Source organism: Hemicordylus capensis, chromosome 1, assembly GCF_027244095.1.
Source record: "Hemicordylus capensis ecotype Gifberg chromosome 1, rHemCap1.1.pri, whole genome shotgun sequence".
Classification (NCBI taxonomy): Eukaryota; Metazoa; Chordata; class Lepidosauria; order Squamata; family Cordylidae; genus Hemicordylus; species Hemicordylus capensis.
Genome location: NC_069657.1, coordinates 273,782,039 through 273,806,290, shown reverse-complemented (window position 1 = coordinate 273,806,290; position 24,252 = coordinate 273,782,039). Strand labels below are relative to the sequence as shown.

Below are 24,252 nucleotides of genomic sequence, written 5' to 3'. Positions count from 1 at the left end.
AAACTGGAGTTAAGGGCAGGAAACTCCTCGTTCTCTCCGTCTAGATTTGCTGCTGTGGCTTGCCTTCATGGAAAGAAGGAATCTCACACAGCCAGTTCCTCTCCCCTTGGAGTTTCCCAGACTACAAATAGGGATGGGCAGGATGGAGGCAAACTGTGGGTCGGTTGGACCTATGCCGTTATCTTTGAAGGCAGCCTTAGAATGATGGAGAACTATGATTGGAAGGGGAGAACATGTGCATAGAGCTTAAGTCATGAGTTATCAAATGAAAGGAAATCAAGTGGTGTAGATGCAAGTATGAAGCAACCTAGGAATTCTCACTAATGTTATTTATTTATGAATTTATTATATTTTTATACTACCTTATATGTGCATCTCTAGGGAATTTAAAACACAACAAATATAGAACAGAGAAAAAACAGTTAAAATTTCACAAAACTAAAAGCATCTCATAAGATAAAACCAAATTAAACAGTTTAAAATTAATTTTAGTTAAAAGCCCGTTACTGAAAGTATCCAAAGATGTTAAAATGAAGTAGCTGACTAGAATATCAACAGTAATCTGTATGCTATATTTCAACAAGTGTGAATCAAATTACTAGATCCACAACCCATTTAAGCCCATTTTGAGGACATGTGAATCTAAACCATTATCCTATGCATATGACAAACGTATATGCATATGACAAAGGTGTGAGGCATACATCTGTACATATGGAGGCTCCTCATTTGGGGCAGAGGGGGCGTTGCCCTCCTCCTTGCCACCCCCACATTCTTGCCAGCCCCACATTCTCTCACCAAGCCTACCATCTCTTCCTCTCTGACTTTCTCTGTCTCTCTCTTGCTTGAATGTTGCTCTTGCATTTCCACTGCTTGCCAGTAGATGGCCCTGGCTGTTGGTCCCTTTTTAAAATTACTTTGTAAAGCCATCTCCTCCCTCTTATGGTGTTCAGTGAAATCCATTGCCCCCAAATGAAATAATGGCCATACTTAGTCACTAGCCAAATCACAATTTTAGTGCCCCAACACCAATCAGGATCTACTTTTCTTTTCTCCCCCACCCCCACAAGGGTGGGGAAGGGCTATCCCTGCTCATAACCAATCAGAAGTCAGAATAGCTTACAAGAACCTATTCTGACCAATAGTCAGCAAACAAAGCTTGCCCAGTCTGCAAATAAATTGAGTTCAGAAGGAGCCCTGACTACCTTTCTCCATTCTCCCCTTTTCCAGAGGGAAGCCAGCCCTTTTCTTTTCACTCAGCACCCCGACGAAGCCCTCAGGAGGCATTGGATTTCTCCAGCATTTGCATGAAGAGCTTTTCTTTTTAAAAATGCCACTACCAAATCTTGGCAACATTCAGAGATCTAGAGAATGTGGGGGCAAGTGAGAAATAATGGTGGTCTGGCACTTCCTCTGGGTAGTTCTTTTACTAACAAGTAAACATGCAAGCAGCCCCCACCTTCCTTCTTGTTCTGAGACTTTAAGCAAAGTTCCATTATGTTTCTCTTATTCGCACAAAGTTCCATTATGTTTCTCTTATTCGCACATAATGCCAAACCGGAATTGTATGGGGCAGAGGTTGGAATTCGTGTAAATCCAAATGTGTGAAACCGTGGTTTTGTGGCAAAAGCCCAGAGACATAAGTTTTGGGTGGTATATAAATTTGTTATAAATAAATAAACAAACAAACAAATGTGACCTGCGGTTTCCCTTGCCAAACTCCAGTTAGAACCTTCAGTTTGTAGTGAATTTTACTGCTCCAACCTGAGGTTTGAAAGTGGCAGTGTTATGTCTGAAGGCAGACACCATTGTCCAAATGCAGATGCCACCATAAGCAGGGTTTTGTGCTGTTTCTGGAACTGAAATCATAGAGAGGGAGGCCCAGAACTGCCCAGGAACATGCCTGCTCCATACCAGTTGTGCTTCTCGCTGGCCTTCTCATGGTGTCTCTCTGAGCACTTGCTCCACCCCCTGTCTCTGTGCTCCTCAAGCCAACGCCCAGCAACAGAGATGCTGCCTTGTCCCATCCCAAGTTTCTAAGTCTATCAAAAGGAAAAGTCAGATGGGGGATGCCCACTTTCTTGTCCCCCCCCCCCCGGGAATCAGGAGAGAAAGGGGATGGGATGGCAAGACAGGCACTATATGTTTTGGTCTCCAAAACTGAATAGATAAAGAAATATATTCGGAAACACATGTAGTTGCGATGGCACCATAAACGGGGCAATCCAATTAGATCACTGCAAAGATAACATACAGCAGGATAGAAATACATAGGGTTGGGTTTAAAAGGCAGCCCCACCCAGAAGTTCTTGACTGGCTCTGCTCTATTTATTTATTTATTTTTACTATAAAGTTGGGGAAGGGGGGCCCAGTCCCTTCCCCTTGGGCAAAAGCATGCGGTCTCTGGCATTACTCAGGAAAAGAACCATTCAGTGGGAACAGTATTGCCTCCAGTCACAGGAGAGATGATGACAGATGCTGCTCTGAAGCAGACCATCTCTGTGAGAGTGAAAGGCCATGGAGAGACCCATGCACCTCTCATGAGGAAAAACTGTCCTGGGGGTAAACAGGGATGTGGCTGGATCATTAATAATGTGTAACGATGCCCCTTCCCCCAAGGACTGCTCTCTCATGAGAGTGAAAGGCCATGGAGACATGCATGTGGGCTGGACAGCAGCTGCCACCCAGCCTGGTTGCTCAACACAAGCAAGCTGTGCAGGTGGATATCCCAGCAACACCTTTCCCTGTCCTGGCAACTGCCATGAAGAAGTAGTCAAGCAGCCTCTGCCACTCCAGACCTCCATTAGCACATACTGTATGGATGTTTGTTTTTGCCTGGCACAGCCACCCTACCTTCCTGGGACTGCTGATAATGGGGGGGGGGGGGGGGCCTCACCCATGATTCTCCATGGCGGCTGATCTGCATACTGTTCAACGCCAGTCCAAACGTGCAAAATCTGAATGAGAGTAAAGATCTATTCCGGCGGCCAGAATAATATATGTGCAGAAATGGAAGAGTAATGAACTGCCTTCAAAAGAAGATTGGCTGATAAAAAATTTGGAATATGGGGAGATGGCAAAACTCACAGCACTGATAAGAGATCAAAATTTGGAATGTTTTAAAGAAGATTGGAAACCATTTTTATTATACTTAAAGAACTATTTCCCTAATATTGATTTTACAACAGGGTTTGAAATTTAGTAATAAAAGCAGGTTGGGTAGATCAAAATCGAGTTTGTAAGGTTTAAGATATATGTTTTGAATTACTAATTATAGCAAGGGTTAATTCTATAGTTGGTGATTCACGAGGAGGTGTGAGCGGGAAGTCGGTATTTGTTTAATGTGATGTGAATGTTAAGATATTGTTACAATCAATAAAAATTTAAACATGAAAAAAAGAGAGTAAAGATCTATTCCTGCTCCAGGCATTTCCCTAGAATGCCCACCCGGGACCGCCCAGACACATGGAGTGACCACTACACCTTGGGAGTATGGAAGTGTTTCCTGGAGAGGAGGGGGGTCACAGAGGGAAAGTTCTATTATTTACCAGAGAGAAAGGGGGCTCCACATAAGTGGGGGGCCCTTGATTTGGGTGCCTTAACTCATGAGAGTGCAGTCTGATGGAGGACTGGAGGTATTGGAGCCTCTGGTCCTCCCCAGTGGACTGGCACTCTCATGAGAGGACTAATCCTTGGGCAGCAAGCTGACATGGGGGTTTGGGTGCTTGGGTATTCCTGGATGGATTGTTTTGCCATCGCAAGAGCATCTTCAGTCACAGTGGACCACACCCCAGGATCCTTTGCTCTCCCTCATATACATATTCCCTCCTAGGAAGTCATCATGATCACTTCCAAGAATAACACTAGAAATTGTGCCCCTCAGCGCACACACACACCCCAGTGATAGTAATTGTACTTGTGAGAGACTGTTTTGCTGTGGGGCTCTTATGGGGGTGGCAGTGCAATTGCTGTCCGGAGAAAGGCTTCAATGCCATTCAAAGGGATTTAAATGCCCTTTCTCTGCTGAAGGTGGGCAGTCCGTTCCTAAAATGCACAATCGCACTTGGAATGCCCCCTTGAAGATCATGGCCAATGGCTGCTGCCCTGCAGATGTTCTTCTGCCTTGGAGGCATACCACAGAGCTTGCTGGGATGTCATTTCAGTTGACCAGGAAGAGGGAGTGGCTCCCCTGTCCTGAAACCAGACGTTGTGAGGCTACGGTTGGATGAACTGCAGTCTGCGATGCGATTCACGGTTGTAAAAATTAACCTCAAGTTCGTCTACCTGCAGTTTGCTGTTACATGTGAATGCGGCCGTTGTCTCTCACTTCTCTTATTTTATTTATTTGATTTCTATACCACCCTTCCAAAAATGGCTCAGACTGGTTTACACAAAGAAATAACAAATAAATAAGATGGAACCCTGTCCCCAAAGGGCTCACTGTCTATAAAGAAACATCAGATAGACACCAGCACTGCAGGTACTGTGCTGGGGGTGGATAGGGCCCTTCACTCTTGAGGGTGAGGAGAGGGAGGGGGTTATAGCTTCCAAATAAAACAAGGCATTTTCACTGAAATTACTAACTTGTCCATTTCAGACTTACCTTGTTTGAAATACCTGTTGTATTGTTTTTATCCTAGTATTTTATAGATTTTAAATTTGGTCTCTCTCTCTCTCTCTCTCTCTCTCTCTCTCTCTCTCTCTCTCTCTATATATATATATATATATATAATATTTTTATTGGTTTTTATTGTATGTTTTAACTTTTGTAAACCACCTTGGGGTTGTCTTTTAACAAAAGGCGGTATATAAATGCAACAACAAATAAAATAAAATAAATAAATAAATGTGTGTGTCTTTAATGCAGATGTTGTTTTTATTTTGAGATTCCATTTTGTCTTTATTTTTGAATTCTGAGATTAATGCCTTCTCTTCATGGGCAACCTAACAGGCCCAGCTTGGAAACCAGGACAATCTGAAAGAGTCAAGTCACTCTACCACTCGGTAGTCCTTATGCCAGTGTTTGTTTGCTGTTGGTTATTTTGTATGTTACTTTTTGTAGGGGTGGGGTGCGTGGTAGTAGTATTGAAAGGAGAGGTCCTCAGTGTATGTTCTTTGGACAGGTTTGTTATTTATAAGGTTTAATTTTCAAATCTGATAGAGGATTATCTCAAGTATATGTTGCACAGAACTGCAGCCAATTCTATACAGTGTATTCCAAGTGAAGCTCCAATGAAACTCATTGGGGCCTACTCCCAAGCAACTTCTGTGTGCATAGGACTGCAGCCCAAGGACATATCCCACAATTGTTTATATTGTTTATTATATAAAGGGAGAAATAAGGCTTGCTTTAAAAAAATATTAAGTGTGTACTGTGTGTGCATATTTGCCGTGCACACGCATGTGCAAAACCGCGCAGGGCTTCCTTAGCCCAGTTTTGCACACGCATGTGAATAGCCTCCCATTGTGATATTTTCAAGTGGTGTGAAACGTGTGTATGCAGGCTACAAATAGGTGCTCAAGACTCCAAATCCCCCTTCAGTTGATCTCCTTAGTCCTGCTAAGGGCTGAGGAGTGAGAGGGCTGAGTTTGCAAGGGAGGGGAGAAAAGGAGGCAATCCTGATCGAAGAGGAGATGGCGCTCCTGAGAGGAAAGAAGAAGCATGGGGACATTCGAGAAAGAGAGAGAGCATTGCTATTTTCTACTCGAAGGGCAGGATTCCTTTCCCAACCAAGGGGCGGATTTAGCACTAAATAGCCAGCTGCCAAATGCTGGTGTGAATGGTGGAGATTTTGGTTGAGACAAGTATACAGCTTTACAGATGGAGAAAACCATGGGCTGGTGATTCACTTCTTTCTAACTTATGGTTGGACCTGCCTACTATTAACCCCGCCTGTGGCTCCTTCCACCTTGGCTCCCTCCCCTCCCCTCTGCCCTTCCCCTAGCCCCAAGAGGTAGCCGCTGCCACTGTATATAACTCTGATTCCTGCAATCCTTCCAGCTCAAAAAAGCAAAAGTCCCACTGAGTATACAAGGCAGATTCAGACATAACAGAAGCAAGTGATTAGGCAAAAAACTGCCTGTTCCCAACAAGCATCCACTGCCAGTGCTGCTACTGCTTCCATGTCACCCAAACTCACTAATGTCAGGTGGAGAATGCCATTTTCTGTGCAACTTCACATTTATTTATTTATTTCGCATATTTTTATGCCACCCAAAACTTACGTCTCTGGGTGGTTTACAACAAAAACAGAAAAGCTAAAACGTTAGTTAAAACAGAAATGACGACAAAGAAATTAAAACATTGGTTAAAATAAATGACAGCAAAAAGTTAACACAGAACAATTTAAAACATTACAACAATATTTTTTTTATTGTTTCTGTAAATATAGGTTACAAATGCTTTTCTAAATATCAGTTACACAATATTTACAAATTTGCATTTTTTAAAAAAAAATATATATAGGTTCCAAAATATATAGGGTTGGGTTTTGGGGTTTTTTGGGGGGTAAATATAGGTTACAAATGTTTGGTGAATGTCAGGAGGCAGAGGGGACCCATCATTCTCCACTAGATATTTGCAGGTTTAGATGACCCAGAAGCAGCAGCGGTATCAGGAGCATGTGCTTATTGGTGGTTCTCTCCTACTTACTTGTTGCCATTATGTCTGAACCCACTCACAATAATTTTGGACTGGAGACTGCAAGAGCTGGAAATTGTGGGACCAAGCAGAAATAAGTTCCATTGAAATAAAGAGGACTTCCTTCTGCTACATGAAGCAAAACTCTGGGCAGAGCTCAGCAAGTGAAGGGTAGGGGCGTGCCTGAACTGCAGTTTGAGAACCTCTTTGCGCACCATTTGGAAGCAGGGAATACCACTCCCCACCACTGTTGCTTGTCCTGCGGCCACGTGGGCAGGCCAGTGCAAGTAGGGGGGAATCAAACCAGTGTTCTGCAGTGTTTGGCCTGAACAGAGCAGCTGGGCCAGAATGCCAAGCAGACCCACAGACCATCAGGGAGGTGAGCGGCACAGACAAGCAAATAGTACCGAAAAGGAGTAGCAAGGGGGCAAGCAGCGGGGGCCTTTGCTGGCCTGGGTGATATCCAAGCAGGTTTTTTTTGGCTCTTTTGCACTGGGGGGGAGTGTTTAATAGGCGACCTCCTTACTTACTAAGCCTGTTGATTGACTGGGGGAGCCTGTATTGGATACATTGAATTGGGGAGCCTGTACTGGATGAATGGAATTGGAATTGGGGAGCCGGAGGGGAGTTATTAAATTCGCTGGGGCATCTATCAAATTCCAGGGGGGCAAGTAATAAATTTACTGGGGCATTTGTTGAATTCATTGGGGTAATTAGAGATGTGCAAGACAGGTCCAGTGGTCCGCAGTCCAACGGTTAGTTCCGGGGGTTCATGGGTTCGTGATTGAACCGAATCCCCCTGGTTCCGTCAGATCAGAACCAGACCACTGGGTCCGGTCCGGCAGGTCTGCAAACTTTTTTAAAAATTAAAATGTTAAAGTAGGTACCTGTAGCCCCTTCGGAGGGCTTGCTGTAGCCATTGGGGGGCCACGCAGGTTCCCTTTCCCCCCGCTGGCCTTCCTCATCACCGCCACAGCCGAGAAAACATAGCCTTTTTGGCCCTTTTGGGCCTCCGTAAAAGCGAGCGACTGCCGTTTTGGTGGCTGCTGCGTATGTACAAATGCCCTCTGTGAGGCCGTGGCCTCACAGAGGGCATTTGTTCATGCATGGCGGCTGCCAAAATGGCAGCCGCTTGCTTTTATGGAGGCCCGAAAGGGCCAAAAAGGCTATGTTTTCCCAGCCACGGTGGTGATGAGGAAGGCTGGCGGGGGAGAGGGAACTCGTGAGGACCCCCCCCCATAGCTATAGCAAGCCCCCCAAAGGGGCTACAGGTACCTACTTTAACATTTAAAAAAAAAAAGTTCGCGGACCAGTCCGGGACCAGACTGGTTCGATGGGGGCCGGAACGAACTGGCCCGGTTCTGTTCGAGGCCAGTCCAGCCTCGAACCGAATCGGGTGAGACGGTTCTGTGCACACCCCTAGTACTCATTGAATTAAAATCCATTGGGGCATTCACCAAATTCAATAGTTGGGGAACATTTAGGCAGCTCACTGGGGGAGGGCAACTTTGCCCTATTGAGGACAGCTGCATTATTCAGGACATTTACTGACTCTTCTGGGTTTTACTGGGCCATTCCAGCAAGGAAAGGACCCGGCAAGGATAAGGATAAAGGGAAGGGGAAGGCCCTCACACCTAAGCAGCCTACATCTCAGCCTAGAGATCCCGAAGCCTCCTCTGGTTCAGAGGATGAGGGGAAGTATGTATGCTGCCACACGGGGGACACCGCATGTCCTGGTCATTCACCTGGGAGGCAATGACATTGGTCTGCTGAAGGGATAGGCCCTGATCCTGCAGGCAATCACAGATTTATGTGGCCTGGCCACCAGATGGCCGGATATCTGTCTGGTTCGGTCTAACCTGCTGCCAAGACTGGGCTGGGGGGGCCAGGGGGACCAGTTCTGCTTTAGCAGGGCATGCAAGAAAGTAAATAGGGAAATTCAGAAGGCGGTCACTGCCTTGAGTGGCAGTGTGATCTGGCATCCTAACATTCGGGTCCAGGACACAGCACTGTACAGGGAGGATGGAGTACATCTGACTGATCGGGGAAATGAGCTATTACTCTGGGACTTGCAGCAAGGTCTGTAGGAAGTCCTAGCTGGGTGGTGTAAGTGGGGCTAGACAGAGGTTTGTCCCACTTTTGTGGCAGGAGAGTGCGGGTGTGGGGTAGGTAAACTCAGTACTGGTGTTTGGTTGGAGGGCCATTTGGGGTGAAGGGGAGGTCAAGGAACAGCCCTTCAGGGTTTTGAATGGCCCCCACTCAGGGCACGGCATGACTCACCAGCTCAGAACTTTGGCGGCTTGGGTTTGGGGTGGGTCGGGCTGCTTCCCCCTTAGTAGGGTGAGGCCTCATGGTGAGAGGAGGTCAGGACATGGAGCTCGGCCCAATCAGTACCTAGCCCTTCACCCTGGTGTGGGATGGCCCTCACTAGGAGGGGGCCACTACACGGAAGGAGTACCTGCACTCTGATTAGTTAGGGACCTCCTTGCAAGTTTGTTATCTGCTGTACATTAATAAAGTGGCCCTGATTAACTCCAACTAAGTGCGGCCTGTCTTCATTGGGGCCTGGGGGTGCAATGGGAGCTTTAAGAAAGAGGAGAGCAGGTCCTTCCTTGCTCTCCGCCTCCTCATGCAGCTTCCTGCCAGGGTGGGATTTGGCCCAAATACCCCCATGCGGTGTGAGCATGTGCATTGCATCCACACACGTGTGGGCACCGCTTGTGTTGTCAGCATGGTGTTGTCAGCATGGGCACCGCTTGTGTTGTCAGCTTGTGTTGTCAGCATGGTGTTGTCAGCATGCAAATGGTGCCCATGCATGTGCAGATGCAATGTGCACACTGGCACCACATGGCGATACTTAGGCCGAGTGCCACTCCAGCAAGAAGCTGCATGGGGCAGCGGAGAGTAGGTGAGAACCTGTTCTCCTCTTTTTTAAAGCTCCCACTCCCCACTCAGAAAACAGTGTTTGCACTGGTGCTCAAACCATGGTTCAGGAACACCCCTAGTGCAGGCATTCCTCTGCTCCATTTAGTGCTAAGAAATACTCTGCTCCTCCACAAAATCTGGACAGAATAGAATAGTCCCCAACCACACAGATTTTAAGTACACCAGAGCTACTGGTTTGGGACAAATATGCTTAGGATCAGAAATAATATTGCCATTCTCCGCATATTTTGAGGGAAAATAAGTTCCATGGAAATACCTATAATTTGTTTAATCATAAACATATTTAGGATTGTGACTTCTGAAGGAAGATGATGAAGACATATTCCATCACACTTACCAATAACTTAACAGAGTTTAGAATTTGCTTCAAGGTTTATTTCGCTGCACAAATGAATTGGTAATGCAAAGTACTGAATATTCATTCATAGATCCAGATGTGTTGAACGTCTGATTTTATTGCCACATTGTAGTTCTTGGAGTTCCATATGAGAGTGTGACTTGGACAAAGATGGGCTTCTTGGCAGAATATACCTTTCACATGACATGCCTTGGAAAATAATTTATCTGAAAGAAATTTCAAGGGCACACATTATTTCTGTCACAGCTTGGTTTCCACGACCTCGCTTATTTTATTGCAAATTAGGAGCTACCTGCAAACATGAATTTCTCTTTGCCAATGGAAAGGTTCAAGGGCATAGATTCTATAAGATCAAATGGATTTGGAAGGATCACCAAAGGGTTCTTTTTATTCCTGTCAACTTTATAACTTAACACAGCCCCTTCCCATATGCTTCATATTATTTAAGGGAAAGCTGGATCCATTTACTTCAATAAAGAAGATAAACAAGGATAAATGTAAGAAAAACAATTTTAGTGACTTCTTGAAGTCAGACGTCTGAGATGTACAAAGAGGAAGCACCCCCTGCAAGCAGGACCTTAGCAGTGGTGTAGTGGAAGGAAAGCCATGCTATGTCCTGTGAGAAACTACTTTTCACTGCCACTGAAAAGAACTAAGAACCTCTTACACATTACACATAACAAAGTGGATACTGTGATAGATTTGCAGCTTGCATTGCACAGAGGGCAGCAGGAGCATGTGAGCAATACTCAGAAAGGTGTGTCTGTGTGAGTTGTCTACATTATGGTGTTTTCATAGTGTTGGGCAACATCTGTCGCTCACATCAGATTAGCTGAGAAAATCAGCCAAGCAACTTCTTAATGAATCAGAAATGGCTCTAATTATTTCCAAAGCCAAGCCAACAAACTACATTTCCTAAAGGAAGTTTGCTTTACTTCACTTGTGGGTTTCCCAGGTGCACCTGCATAGCCCCTGTGTGATGCAGGAAGCTGAACTAGATGGGCCTTTGGCCTGATCCAGCAGGGCTTTTCTTCTTGTGTTTTAAATGAGGGCATTTCTTCTTGCATTCTACCAGTATGCAGGGAGCAGGTCTTCCCAGGGCTGGAGTGGCATCATTGCTGCTGCCTCAGACAGATGTTGCTTAAACAGATGGAAGTTGGGAGCATAGAAGACTGGGAGAGGGTTGGAGGAGAGCAGATTTGGAGGTTGGCTGAGTAACAGATGATTCCCCTCCGAATAAGATTTTAATCTCAGCCAGAGAGATATTCAGAGGTCTCCTAATGTTCACCTCTTCTCCGAGGCCCAATTCCAGTGAGCTTTGCTGTCATCTCTAGACTTTTTATCTTTCCACATCCTACTATGCTGCACTTATTGGTATGCTGTATTGTCTACTAAAGAAGCACGTTTCCTCTTTAACGGTTATTTTGATTAAAAACATACACCAGTCATAACTCATGGTAATTTGGAGGAGCGGGTGGATGGAAGAGAAATAGGTGTATTTGCTCTGTTCCCCAAGCACAGGATCATGCTTTAGCCGATGTAGAATTTCAAACCATTGGTTACACCAATCCATAGGATCAGGCAGCAAGAATCAATTAGGATCAGTGCAATTAGCACTGGAGGCAATGTTTAGAAGCAGAAGCCTAAAATCGTCAACCTTTGGCTCTAACTGTATCGTTTCTGTGGAGTCTGTTCTAGAAGTAAATTACTACCTCTGGGCCTTCCCCAAACTGTGTGGAGTTTCCCCCCACTTCTGAACTATATATAGGAGGCATTAATTTTAATGGACCAAATCACAAGTCTTTATTCAGGAACCGCTAAACTTTGCTGCCTGTGTTTAATCACATTCTATTTGATGCATTGGAAATAAGTCAAGGTGTTTTGACAGCCTTTTCAAATCTTACATGTTCCATCATCCAAATTCAAGCCTAAAAGTAGGAGTTTACCATCAGTATTTGTGTGGATAAGTAGCCTCAATGTTCATTCTTATGAGAATGCTGTGGAAATTTTGAGTCAAGTACCAATTGTTACCAGTCTCCATAACCTTATAGATTCAGCTGGTTCCTTAGTTAATCTTGGAGTTTTCCCCTTTCAAAATGGAAGCTAGTAATGTCAAGCAGGCCAGCACAATCAGGTTCCCCACAAAGGATCAATGTATAAACATAATTAAGGTTGTTCACACAACCTTAGCTACTAGAGAATCAGGAGCTTACCTGCTTCCTGCCCCACGTGATCAACACTGCTCTAGGCCCCGCTGTGCCATGCACCCACACAACCAGAGCGCAAGGACTGCTGGAGCAGCAAGGAGGATGGGAGAAACCTGGCCTGCATCTTCTGGGATCCCAAAATACATCACATGAGGAGCATGGTGAATGGGAGGATTCCCCACTGCTGAGCTGCTTCTTCCTCTTGGCTCTGTGGAAGCTCAGGCTGTGGCAGCTTCAGCTTTCACACGCTCAGGCACCCTTCTACATCACTTTTCGCCCAGGTACAAAATCCAGGCTACTCAGCAGAGGATTGCTGAGATCAGTCCCTATCCCAGCAGTTCTCATGACTAGCCCTGCCTGGGCTAGCACTGCCCTACCCGGGTAGGTCTGGTTGTGAGAATGACCTCATTAGGTGATACTTGTGATAATCTGCAGGTGACCCTCATGCTTACATGCCCTCCTCCACAGCACACAAAACATTTCACATGAGCATGAATGAACATCTAAAAGCATGTTGCATGCATGTGGTCTATGTGATCCCATTTTCATAGGGGCTGATTGCCCAGGAGGGACTTTTGGTGGTTACAGAGGACCACTTGACTACAAATCTGTACCTGATGTGCAGTAAAATTCTTGTAGACAACCAAGCTACCCTGGAGAAAGAGTATCCATCCCAGGAACTTTGATCATCTGTATGGACTCTCATACAGCGATGTATGTGTATAAACCCTGGTTCACATGAAAGATTCTACATGAAGTTAGGCAGGGTACATAAGTTTTGAGCTCAGTCATCTTTCAGCCCCACGTATGTTCTAAATGCTGTGGCTATGTGTGAAGCTCAAGGAAGTTAAAAATACAATCAAACAATCTATTATTTTACCTTATTTAAATGTGGATTTTTCAAAAAGAGGTATTTTATCCATTGCTGGATCTCTACTTAGAAAGATAGATTTTGCATGTGTAAATATGTGTCGGAGTGCATTTGCTTGGGTCCTGTGGCACAAGCTCTTCATCTTGGGTGTAACAAGCATGCTTTCTTTTTCTTTGCTGTTCCAAGCCAATGTCACAGGCAGCAATTAGCCAACAAAAACACCTATACTCACAAAATATGAACGAAACCATTGCTGGATGCTTGGCCACTCTACCGTTTCATTTCAGTTGATAAATTTGTGCTTAGCGCTTAAGTTGTTCAGTGGGGCTGACTAATTTGGCAATATTTATTTTGGCACTGAAAGCAGAGGGCAGCTGCTTGAAATCTCCCACTGAAGTTTTGCTTTGTTTGGGGGTATTTTGCAGAGGGCAAGAGTATCCCTTCTTTCCCCCTCCCCTTCATAACAAGATATAGGATATGGAAAAGCTACAGTGTCGTGGACAGGGCTGAGCTTCCTGTTTATGAGTCACCATCGAGATGAAAGGTGTTAGATGACATTTCTCAGCTGAGGGATTCGGCACAACTCTGTGTCAAAAGCATATCCCCCCCAACCAGGGTGGTCTTGCGCTGACTTCCTGACCTTGTTGCGTGGGATTGCTTGAAAGAAACAGTAGTTAGAAGGAAACCCTAGCTACTTTCACAAACAGCTCTTTAAAGCACTCATACAGCAGTATCATTATTGGTGCCATTTATCATTTCATTATGCTGCTCAAAGAGGCACCAATTACATTAAACTGATGTTTTTCTAGCTCTTCAGCCTTTATCTTCTCCTAAGGTCCCTGTTGTATGGCTGCAGCAGCTCCCCCTCCACAAATGCTTCTCTGTGTGCATTTCAAACCCGGTACATAAATATCATTCTTAAAAGGGAAGTCACTTCAGATCTTAAGAGATTGTGATTGCTTTAATAGGGGAGAGGGCAGAGATGTAGTAGGGCCCAAATCTAATGAGGCAAGGAATGGTTTAAGCATTCTCTTGTGTATTTCTTCTGCATTTTTTAAAAATTCGGAAATTTTTCTTCTACTAGGACCCTGGCAGCATCAGCTCTCAGCGGCAATCTCTCATAGTGACCACGGGAGGGGGGGTGTTAGGGTCATGGATAAAAGTGCTGGACTCCTCCCCTCTTTGCTCTTCCAGTGTTAGTCTCCATTTTTTCTCTCCAGAGAGGGCTGTTTGTTTCAGTCTCTCTCTTCAGCCATGAGCTACAGCTGAAATTAAGCTGCAGGCTTTTTCACATTCGTTTGTAACCTTTTCTTTAAATAAATCCTTGTAGTTCTTCAGTACTAAAGAACTATCTCAAGACCTTTTGCTTTGCTACTTTCTCACCAACTGGTTTTGCTTTTGCTTTATTTGGGGACTGAACTGCCATTTTTCCTCTACATCTTTCTTCTTCACATATTTACATAGGTGCACTTAGGTAATTTTGGAGCCTGGACCTGTGAACCTGGCCCACTTGACTAGGCAGTGCCTTCATTCATACTATTTCTCCCATCAAAAATGGGAGAGGATAACAGAGGTGCACCTAGGTAATTTTGGAGCCTGGACACACAAACAAGCACACCATGACACACGCAGTGTTTTTAACATGTGCGTTCTCGAGGGCACAAACAGCAACTGAACTCACAAGAATGTAAGAATATAAAACAGGTATTTTTATGCAAATATGCATTAGCAGAAACATTTCAACATGCAACTTAACATATTCCCATCCCACATATTTCTTTCCCCACTCCCCCCAGCACCACCCAGGACAGACTAAGGAGGATTTGGAGGACCCCAAATGTGAAGGCCCTGGACTTTGGCCCAGAAGTCCAGGAGTAAGAGTGCCCATGCATATTTATATTAAATTGGAGTGTTCTTCTAAGACAAGATACTCCCAGGAATAAATGCTTAGAGTGGGGCTGGCTCACACAACATGTGATCCACCAAGCCTAACATGGTGACCTGTAATAGCAATAGCAATAGCACTTACATTTATATACCGCTCTATAGCTGGAAGCTCTCTAAGCGGTTTACAATTATTTTTAGCATATTGCCCCCAACATTCTGGGTACTCATTTTACCGACCTCGGAAGGATGGAAGGCTGAGTCAACCTTGAGCCCCTGGTCAGGATCAAACTTGTAACCTTCTGGTTACAGGGCGGCAGTTTTACCACTGTGCCACCAGGGGCTTTAGGGCTGTAAGATGTTTGAATGCTCCTATCTCCCACCCTGTTTTTATAGTCTCAAGCAGGCAGCAAAAAATAAAAAAATAAAACTGGAGGTTTAGCAATCCTCTGCTATACACTATTCATATGGGTATGTGGGTCACAAATGTACAGGCTTGAGATGGGGCATATAGGCAGTTCTGAGGCTGACTGAACTGTGCATCAGGAAGCTGGTTCAAATCTTACCTTAGCAAAGAGTCCATGAAGCAGGCTTAGATATGTAACTATGCCTCAGAAGCCTGCCTGCAATATAATAATACCAACCAGTCATAGGAGTATGTTGCAAGGATTACTGAGGTACACAGGAAGTATTTTATACACAAAGTGCTATATCAATGCAAAAAAAGTATTTTTGCACTTCTGCAGCTTCTGTTCATTCAGTGCTTGCATAGGAGATCTTTCCTCCTTTTGCCTTAACAAGCACACAAAAATATTGCTATAATCCAGGCCTGCACAACAAAAGGCCCAGAGGTCGGATCTGGCCTGCAGAGACCTTTTTGCTGCCCCCAGAGAGGAATATCGTGTAGGAATGGAAGCACTTTGGGTCTGTCCTGCTGATGAGCAGTGGAGGTTCAGTGCAGTTGGACACTTGAGACCAGATATCCCCCACCTCTGGGCTGGAGCCTACTGCTGGCACCTTCCCTCATTCCCCTCACTTTTATTCCTGACTCCAACCCTGTGCCCTCTCACTTTTATTAAGATTTTTAATAATTATATTTAATGTAAGAATTAATGTGTAAGAATTAATGTAATAACCTCGGCCCCCGCACGCCAAGTCATGGTTGATTCTGGCCCACATTTGAATTGTGCACCCCTGCTATAGTGCTACAGCCAGATACCTTAGTGCAGATAATTAAGGACCTCACTGTTTCAAATCTCTGCTAAGAACATGTTTGCCCTGACCCACATGTTCCAACACATGTGTACTGCCCTAATATGACATGGAATTCTCTGGGAGAAGAGGCTGTGCCATCTGGGGAATGTTCTGGAGATGCAGTGAAGATACACATGTGGAACATTCCCTAACTTGGAGGGAAACGGGGCAGCCTTTCTGATGCTGAGCTGCATGTGTCCATAGGAGCCCTGTGGGGTTATGCTTTGCATCACCACCACGTTGATTTGTTCTTTTCCTTGTGTGATTGGCTGTAAGCTATCAGTACAACATTGCCACTGCCAAATAGTTCACCTTGCCAACATTTGCTTCCATCAAGACAAAACATCTCAAGCTCCAGTCACTGTTTGAAATAGGTACATAATTGGACTTTTAATGCACTTGTTTCCCAGATTCTTGGTCCACATTCAAAGGCTTGGCAAATGGATTTTGTCCACACTCCAAATGATTTCAGGGTTTTGAAATTCAGATATCCCACGTTTTTGGTCCATAGATTGTCAACCTTAGTGTTGAGGTCTACATTCAATACTCTCTAGAACTAGGAAAAAATCCAAGGTCTGTTAGAGCTGCATAAAAATGTACTTAATGAAAATTAATAGCAATTTAGCATGTAACAAGCACTCTTTCCCTCTCTATTTTTGCTGACTTTGTGCTAGCATCTGTTTTTTATCCTTCCCCTTTGCTCTTTCCCGAGTTTCTTTTCTCTTTGTACCTTCCTAAATTTCTCTTGGTTTCTCTTTATAGCCATCTTTGTCCCAGATCTCTGCTTCTTTACCATCTTCCTTGACACTTTCCTGATCTTTGAATTCCTAATGCCTTAATGGTTGGAATTGACTGAAGCCAGTTTGGGTGCTTATTGTTATAAGCTGCCTGACAGGGATCCCAGAAGGTGGGAGGCTTTTTGAAGTCTCTCAGGGTGACAGAGTTGTGATGAATGTTGCTACTTTTCAGGCTTATGTTTATACTTGCTTATTTAATGGGAAAACAATATAATCTATCACAGAACTAGTTTGGACAATACTTCAATTGACCAGTTCAATCATGTGGGGGAGGAGTGTGGGTGTACACATCCCCTCCCCCCATCTGGCACATTATTGTGCCATCACCTAATCATGAGTGGTTGGGGGGGGGCGTGCAGAGGTCCCTTAACATGTACATTATAGTAGTTTTTAATCTGTACATTGAGGGGTGGCTTGGATGAACCATCCCCTCCTATGAATACATGATGGTGGGCAGTGCAACAGATCAGAGAGGAGATGTGTGCAGCCATGCTTCTCTCTCATGTGACTAGAAGGACTGGTGGGAGATTCATCCAAACCGATCTGTTTTCAATATTGTTAAAATGAGTTTATTGCAATCATTTTTTTAAAAGAATGTTTTAAATGTATTTTTAAAAGAAAAACTATAAGAAATAGTAACTGATCAAAGTAAAAAGTATGACACTTGTGTAAATATGGAATTCAGTTATACAACACTTTTAAGTGCACACTTTCCTGGGAGAGACCCACTGAAATTAGTGGAACTTGATTCAGAGTAAACATCCATCAGTTTGAGCAGTAAGAACATATACCTGCTCTATTTCAAAAGATGAGAGCAAACTCTAAATGGGTCCAATATTGAATCAAAAGTTAAATTCCAAAGGATCCAAGCTGTAGTAGTAAGGCACAGTGCATGAATATTATAGAACTAAAAACTCACTGTTGAGGATTGCCTCTCTACTCTGAACCTCATTTATCTTTTTGAAACATTGGTTGCCCTTTTTGAGTGTTATTGATGCCCCAGAAATCTGTGTATATAAAATCTGAAAGATTGAAAATGATTTTTATTTTATAAATGTATTTACAAATATTTTAAATTAAGTGGAGTAATAATAAGAAAAATGAAGTGATATGTTTGTTTCTATGCTCACTGGTGTTTTTTGTAGCTTGTTTTCTGCTGTATGTTTCTGCAGAAATTAAAAATTAAAAGTATAGGAAAAATCCCCCCCTCCTCTTTCTCTCTGTCTCCACACATTTGTACCCCCTCCGGGCACATTAGCGCGCGCACACACACACCCCACTGCCTCCCCTACTTTTTGAGGTCCAGGACACCTGAGTGGGAAAGCAGCTTAGAAATGGAAATAAAACAATATACACAGATATGAATAATGTTTTGCTTGCCACATCTGTGGCTTGATATCAAATCTATAAGTAACTCTTCTGAAAGCTCTAAGAGATGCCAAGGAGAAAACTTTTTTTTAAAAAATGGCCAGCCTCATTTAACAGTGTCATTCAGGAACATCATAGTTATCTCCATTTGCCTGTACTCCCAATCTATTTTGCATTATGCAGTGAAGAACAATAGGGGATAATGAATTTTGGGGTGGAGGGGAGATATGCTGGCAGCAAGTATATATTATAGCTAACATCAGGCCTATGCCTTTTGAGGGCCAGACAACTATAACATGTAACATTAAGCCCCAGCATGCTGCATTGATAGGAACCATAAAAGGCACAGTGTTCCATCTTTTGTTTGTATTCTTCATTTTATTATCATTCTCTTTGCTAAGGTCAGCTGTGCTGGTCTCATGGAGACCATTAGGAGGCTTTTGCTTATTTAATTCACTAACTGCTGAAGTGCATGCTGCTTTTCATGGCGTCTGTACAAGCCCAAGCAACGGAAGGTTCGGTTTCATGCACTTGAACTCCAGCGACACAAATATTTCAGCGGTGAATCAATACTGGGGAAAGGACGGCGGTAAGGTAGGGAGTGTTTATAGAAGATGTTTCATCACTACTAGTAAAACATGTCTTATTGTTAGTTCAGGAGGTGCTGGTATTCAGCTCTTTGAAGGAGACTTCTGACAGGCCAGCAGCTTAGAGCCTACTGGTAGATGTTTTTTTTTTTTTTTTTTTTAATGCAGGAGGTTAGGTTGATGTTCCTTTGCAAAAGGGACATGGGCCAACATCTTAATTGTCTTACAGAGGGTTTCCACCCACCCTATTCTCTCCCTTAACACATACACTCATAGGCATAAAAAGAAAGTTTCTAATATATGTGGTTTAATTAAATCACAGTTACTACTTGTAATGTTTCATCTGTTGAACTGGATTGCGGAGTGTTTAGATTACTTCAACCCAGTCCTATTGTTTACTCAGTGGAATTTATTCTCAAGTAAGTGTGCATATAATCAGCAGATGCCAGGACTGCTGTGTGAGGAAAATTTCCCACTGAGCCAGGATCTTTCACGCCCAAGGTTTAGGACTACGGTAGTCTGGTGGACTGTCCCCAGGGCTCCTGCCACCTTCTTTGGGATTGGTTGTGCCCTGGCTGCCTCATGGTGCCTTTCTCTGCCACTCCAGTTTCGGGGATCTGAACCCAGCTCCCTTTCAATCAGCCGAGGGCTATGGAGGCCATCACCCATCCCTTTGGAAAGGTGCTCTCCTATCTCTTAGGACCAACAGATCCATGTTCAACTGCTGTTAGAACACTGGGCAGAAACCACATTGCATCAACACCCACCACAAGCCTTTGTGGTGCTTTATTTTAATTAAACAGTTGGATTCCTTTGGTCCACACCAGTTCTAAAGCAGTTATTTTAATTGTTCAATGTTTACTTTGTTTTTAGTTCTTGTAACTTTATTTTGGAATTGACCAATGGTGATGCAATAACAATGTAACTAACTAACTAGCTAAATAGTCTTGTAGACTATGTGGGCTCATTAAGTTATCTAATAGATACAGAAGTGGACTAGGACTGAGGGGGACCTGAGTTTAAATGGCTCCCATGAGGAGCTGGATGTCTTTTTGCAGGCCTATTCACACATTAGGGCTATTCACACAACCGGGTGGGCAGGGAAGCAGGCAGGCTGGTGGGAGGCTATGTAAATCTTACCTTCCCCCCAGACGAGCACGCATATATTGCTGGGAGCGCAGACTGTGCTTTCAGACAAACAGTGCTTTGCTGAACAGTGCACAGCTCCAGAGACCAAAAGACGCGTCCTAGCTTCCAGGAATCCCACAATGCACCACATGCCAAGTTCAGTGCATTGGGGGATTCCCCCAGGAGATGTGAGCTCTATGTGCAGCTGGACTGGAAGCAATGCAAGCCTGCACAAAATCAGGGAGCCAGGGTTAATGGCATGCTGGCGCCTTCAACCCTGGCTAAAAGCCAGGCTACAAAGCCAGTTCAGGTGGCGCCTCGCCATGAGCAGGCCCGATCCTGGGGGTTCTCATGTACAGCCTAACCCCGGCTAGGCTTCCCTAGCCTGGGTTAGGCTGTGTGCAAGAAGAGCCTCACTATATTCAACACTCGTACAGTGATCTGTACAGTTATTCACGCGTTGTGTTGCACACAGGTACACCAATACAATTCCTATCTGTACTTTGCATTGGAAGGGCTTTTAACTTTGTAAAGTTATTCACATAAAGATAAATATGAGGGTAAAGACAACCCATACAACATAATGTCTGAATAAAGCTTATCTTTCAGTCTAATCTACATCAGAGCATTGTTGTGGGAATAAAATGAGACAACTCAATGTACACCACCTTTATTGAAAGAGTTAGATACAGATGTGATAAATAACCTGATAGAGATGTATGCACATATTTCATATTTGCTCCAGGTAATTTCCAACCATACAGTTCTATCCTCCTCAGTAGAATTGTACTATGTAGCATAGCTAATGCTAGAACAAAGAAGGAAATGAGAAAAAATGATTTTCTTATTTGGGAATACATCCAGGCAGAGTGATTAAGAACTGAATGCAAATAATAAAACTATTTTTGGTCCTGCAGTAACACCCCTGGAGCTATAGAGAAATGGAAGCCCTCAGAACTCACTTGCGGTTAAGCTACAGCAATATTGCTGGCAGAGGGACCAAAAGAAGATTCTACATTTAGAAAAACATCAAGGATCCTTTGCCAAGAAATGCAAACAAAAAGGAAATATTTTTTAAAAAAATAAACAAAGCTACTGAGTAAAACATACACAAGGAGGAAAGGGAACAAAAGAACATTTGAGTTCTTGATGTTTTAACATTTTGTGGTAGCACATGTGATAGTGCAGACCAAGTGTGCGTCGGGACGTCACAGCTGTGTAAGCGGAGTGAGATCCATGCTTGTCCTGAGCTCCGTGAGTCATCAGGAAAGCCCACCTAGTCTGCCCAGCTACATGGGTCTTCTTTGACTTTGCTAAAAATAACAAGTTTCATACACAGGAAGGGCCCACACAACGGAGCAAACCATCCAAAAAGAAGGAGCAACTGTTTGGAAAAGCTGTTTTAGATTGAAATGCCAGCTCCTTTCCCAAGACAAAATGTTGCACTGCATTTTTTCCCCCATTGTGCCTTTGACAATAACAGAAAGACAACCTCGTTCTCTTCGACTGTTTGCCAGTGTCCACTGAGATCACATAAGAAGCAGAACCCATGTCTCAGAAACACAGCTGCTGGGTAAGTCTTAGGAATAGAAGACAAAACAATCAAATCAAAAGTGTTGAAATGGTCACCATTATACAGTTTCCTGAAGGGCCTTATGCAATTGTGCACTGTATTGATTTTCTAGGTGTTGGGAATATATATATTTATTTCCACATCAAATAAACAAGAAGGTTGAAGCTAAATACTTAAATTCTGACATTCTAAACTCTACAACATTCTCATCAAAGAGAATGGAAACAATCTAGAACCCCGAATTTCAAAGGGGCTTTGCCACTAATTAAACTTGCCCTGTGAATGTGTAGGATACACTCTCTGATGGAAATAAAGATGGGAGTGATGGATCCACCTTGACATTTGTAAGCTCTGGCACTTAGAAAGTGTGGCTGCATTCACACATAACATGGAACTGGAGTCTAAGGGGGCAGAGGTTGTCTCACCATGACGTCCAAATGAATGCAACTCTGGTTCTGCAAGGTGACTCACCCGAGGCTTGGATTTTCAAACTGCAATCTGAACCCTCAGGTTGTAGTAAGTTTCATTGCCTCAACCTGAGGTTCCACACAGCCTGTGTCTCATCCACATTCAGAACTGCAGGCTACGTTCACTGTGATCGGAGTTCAGGGACCAAACATCTCCCTCCCTCCAACCATGATTGGCTGTGTGGGCTGTCCTTCATGCCAGAAGGAAGCCCACACAGCCAGTTCCCTCTCTTTTCTGCAGTCTCACCGACTGCAGAGAGAATGCTCTCTGTGATGTCCAAATTCAGCCAGGAGAGTGGAAGTGGGCTGGGAAGTGGAATTGCGGGTCCATTGGACCCATGGTTCCAAGTTACATGTGAATGCAGCCTGTATCTAAAGCAGGCCTGCAAAACCTGAGGTTCACCAAGCTCAACCCAGCCCACAAGCCACATCTTGTGGCCTGCCAGACCTTGCAATACCAGGCAGAGAGCTAATCTGGAAGGTTTATGGGCTGGGAGCTGCCAGTGGGAGGGACACTGTGGGAGTGAGGAGAGCTGGTCTTGTGGTAGCAAGCATGACTTGTCCCCTTAGCTAAGCAGGGTCTGCCCTGATTGCAGCTGAATGGGAGACTTGATGTGTGAGCACTGCAAAATATTCCCCCCAGGGGATGAAGGTGCTCTGGGAAGAGCAGAAGGTTTCAAGTTCCTTCCCTGGCTTCTCCAAGATAGGCCTGAGAGAGATTCCTGCCTGCAACCTTGGAGAAACCGCTGCCAGTCTGTGAAGACAATACTGAGCTAGATAGACCAATGGTCTGACTCAGTATATGGCAGTTTCCTATGTTCCTATGGACAGGTCTCTCTGTGGGCACCATCAACCTATCTGAAGACTCAGGACCAACCTAGACATAACTTTAAACATATTGTTTGGCTTTAATTCAGGTTAGTGGGTAACAACTAACACAAGTTTGAGCTACATTATCTCTTAACGTTGCGGCTGTTAGACAATACTATGATAGTTCATGATATCATGAACTTCTCCTTAACTTACCTTGTGTCAAGGCATGGCAGGCAGCATTGCCAACACTTCCCCTCCCTCTCTGCAGGTGTCTGCCTCCCTCCCTCTTTCAGGCATTTGTAGTGCTGCAACAGCAACAACCAAGGTGCAAGGACCTCTGGGAAATGTAGTTTATTTGAATTTGTTTGCACTAGAAACATTATGTATTTGAATTTTGGACCATGGAGAGGTTTAAAATCTGGACTCAAATATATACCAAAGTTTATTTTCTCAGATTATTTTAAAATTAAGATGGATTCAACTTAATTTAAATGATAGCAGTTTCAGTATACTGAGGACTCTTTGGTATGTTACAATGTGTGAGTGATTCACACTAGTGCTTTTTGTGATAGGTTGTGTCATTCAAAAACACAGCTCTGGGGAAGATGGATTAACTCCCTTTTTAGACTAGACAAGATGTCACTCATTTATCTGCTGTTCTGTCTCATATAACATTATTATTGCTTTTACAATCACTTTGTTAACGTATTGCTTTTGGTTAATTTTGAAAAATTCATGTTATTAATCTGAACCTTAACTATACGTTTCTGCAATAAGTGTTAAAACATTTTACTCAAAAATTATTAAAGTGTGGAATGTAAAGTAATATAGGATCAAGCCAATTCATACTTCTCTGAGGACAGCAATATTTGCAGCTGAAGCCAGGAATATCCATGTGCTTGTGTAGCTGGTGAGTGCCATGGCTGGATTAACTGCTATGCTAATTATGTTAGAACACAGGTACATAGATCAGCCGCTTTCTCAAGAGTTTAGTTAAATGAGAGCTTTTCAGAGACAATGTTCACTTTCCTCAGAGAAGAAGGCTACCTTCAAAATATTCTTTATTTCATTACATTTATAGTCTATCTTCCCTCCAAGGAGCTCAGTGTGATATACATGGTCTCCCCACTTTTATTTTCACAACAAACCTGGGAGGCTGAGAAATGAGCCCTAGTCACACCTTACATTTAACTCATGTACAATCTGTGTACAGTGTATGCACATGCAGATTTATATGCACCTACAATTAAGACATTCTCATCAGTGCAAATATAATAGTATACTTCCTATCTGAGCTCTACATTTGAGCGTGCCCAACTCAGGTTCACTTTAATACGAACACATATACAGTCATTCATA

At 43.8% G+C, this 24,252-nt stretch overlaps 1 long non-coding RNA gene across 1 annotated transcript; it reads right to left on the bottom strand.

Annotated features, from left to right (window-relative positions):
* Nucleotides 1-10,083: 10,083 nt before the first annotated feature.
* LOC128340454 (uncharacterized) lies at nucleotides 10,084-23,145 on the bottom strand. Its single transcript, XR_008313728.1, has 3 exons — nucleotides 23,107-23,145; nucleotides 15,473-15,529; nucleotides 10,084-10,150 (listed from the first exon to the last, which is right to left on the bottom strand). It is a non-coding gene; the product is annotated as an uncharacterized LOC128340454 (long non-coding RNA).
* Between the last annotated feature and the right edge of the window lie 1,107 nt (nucleotides 23,146-24,252).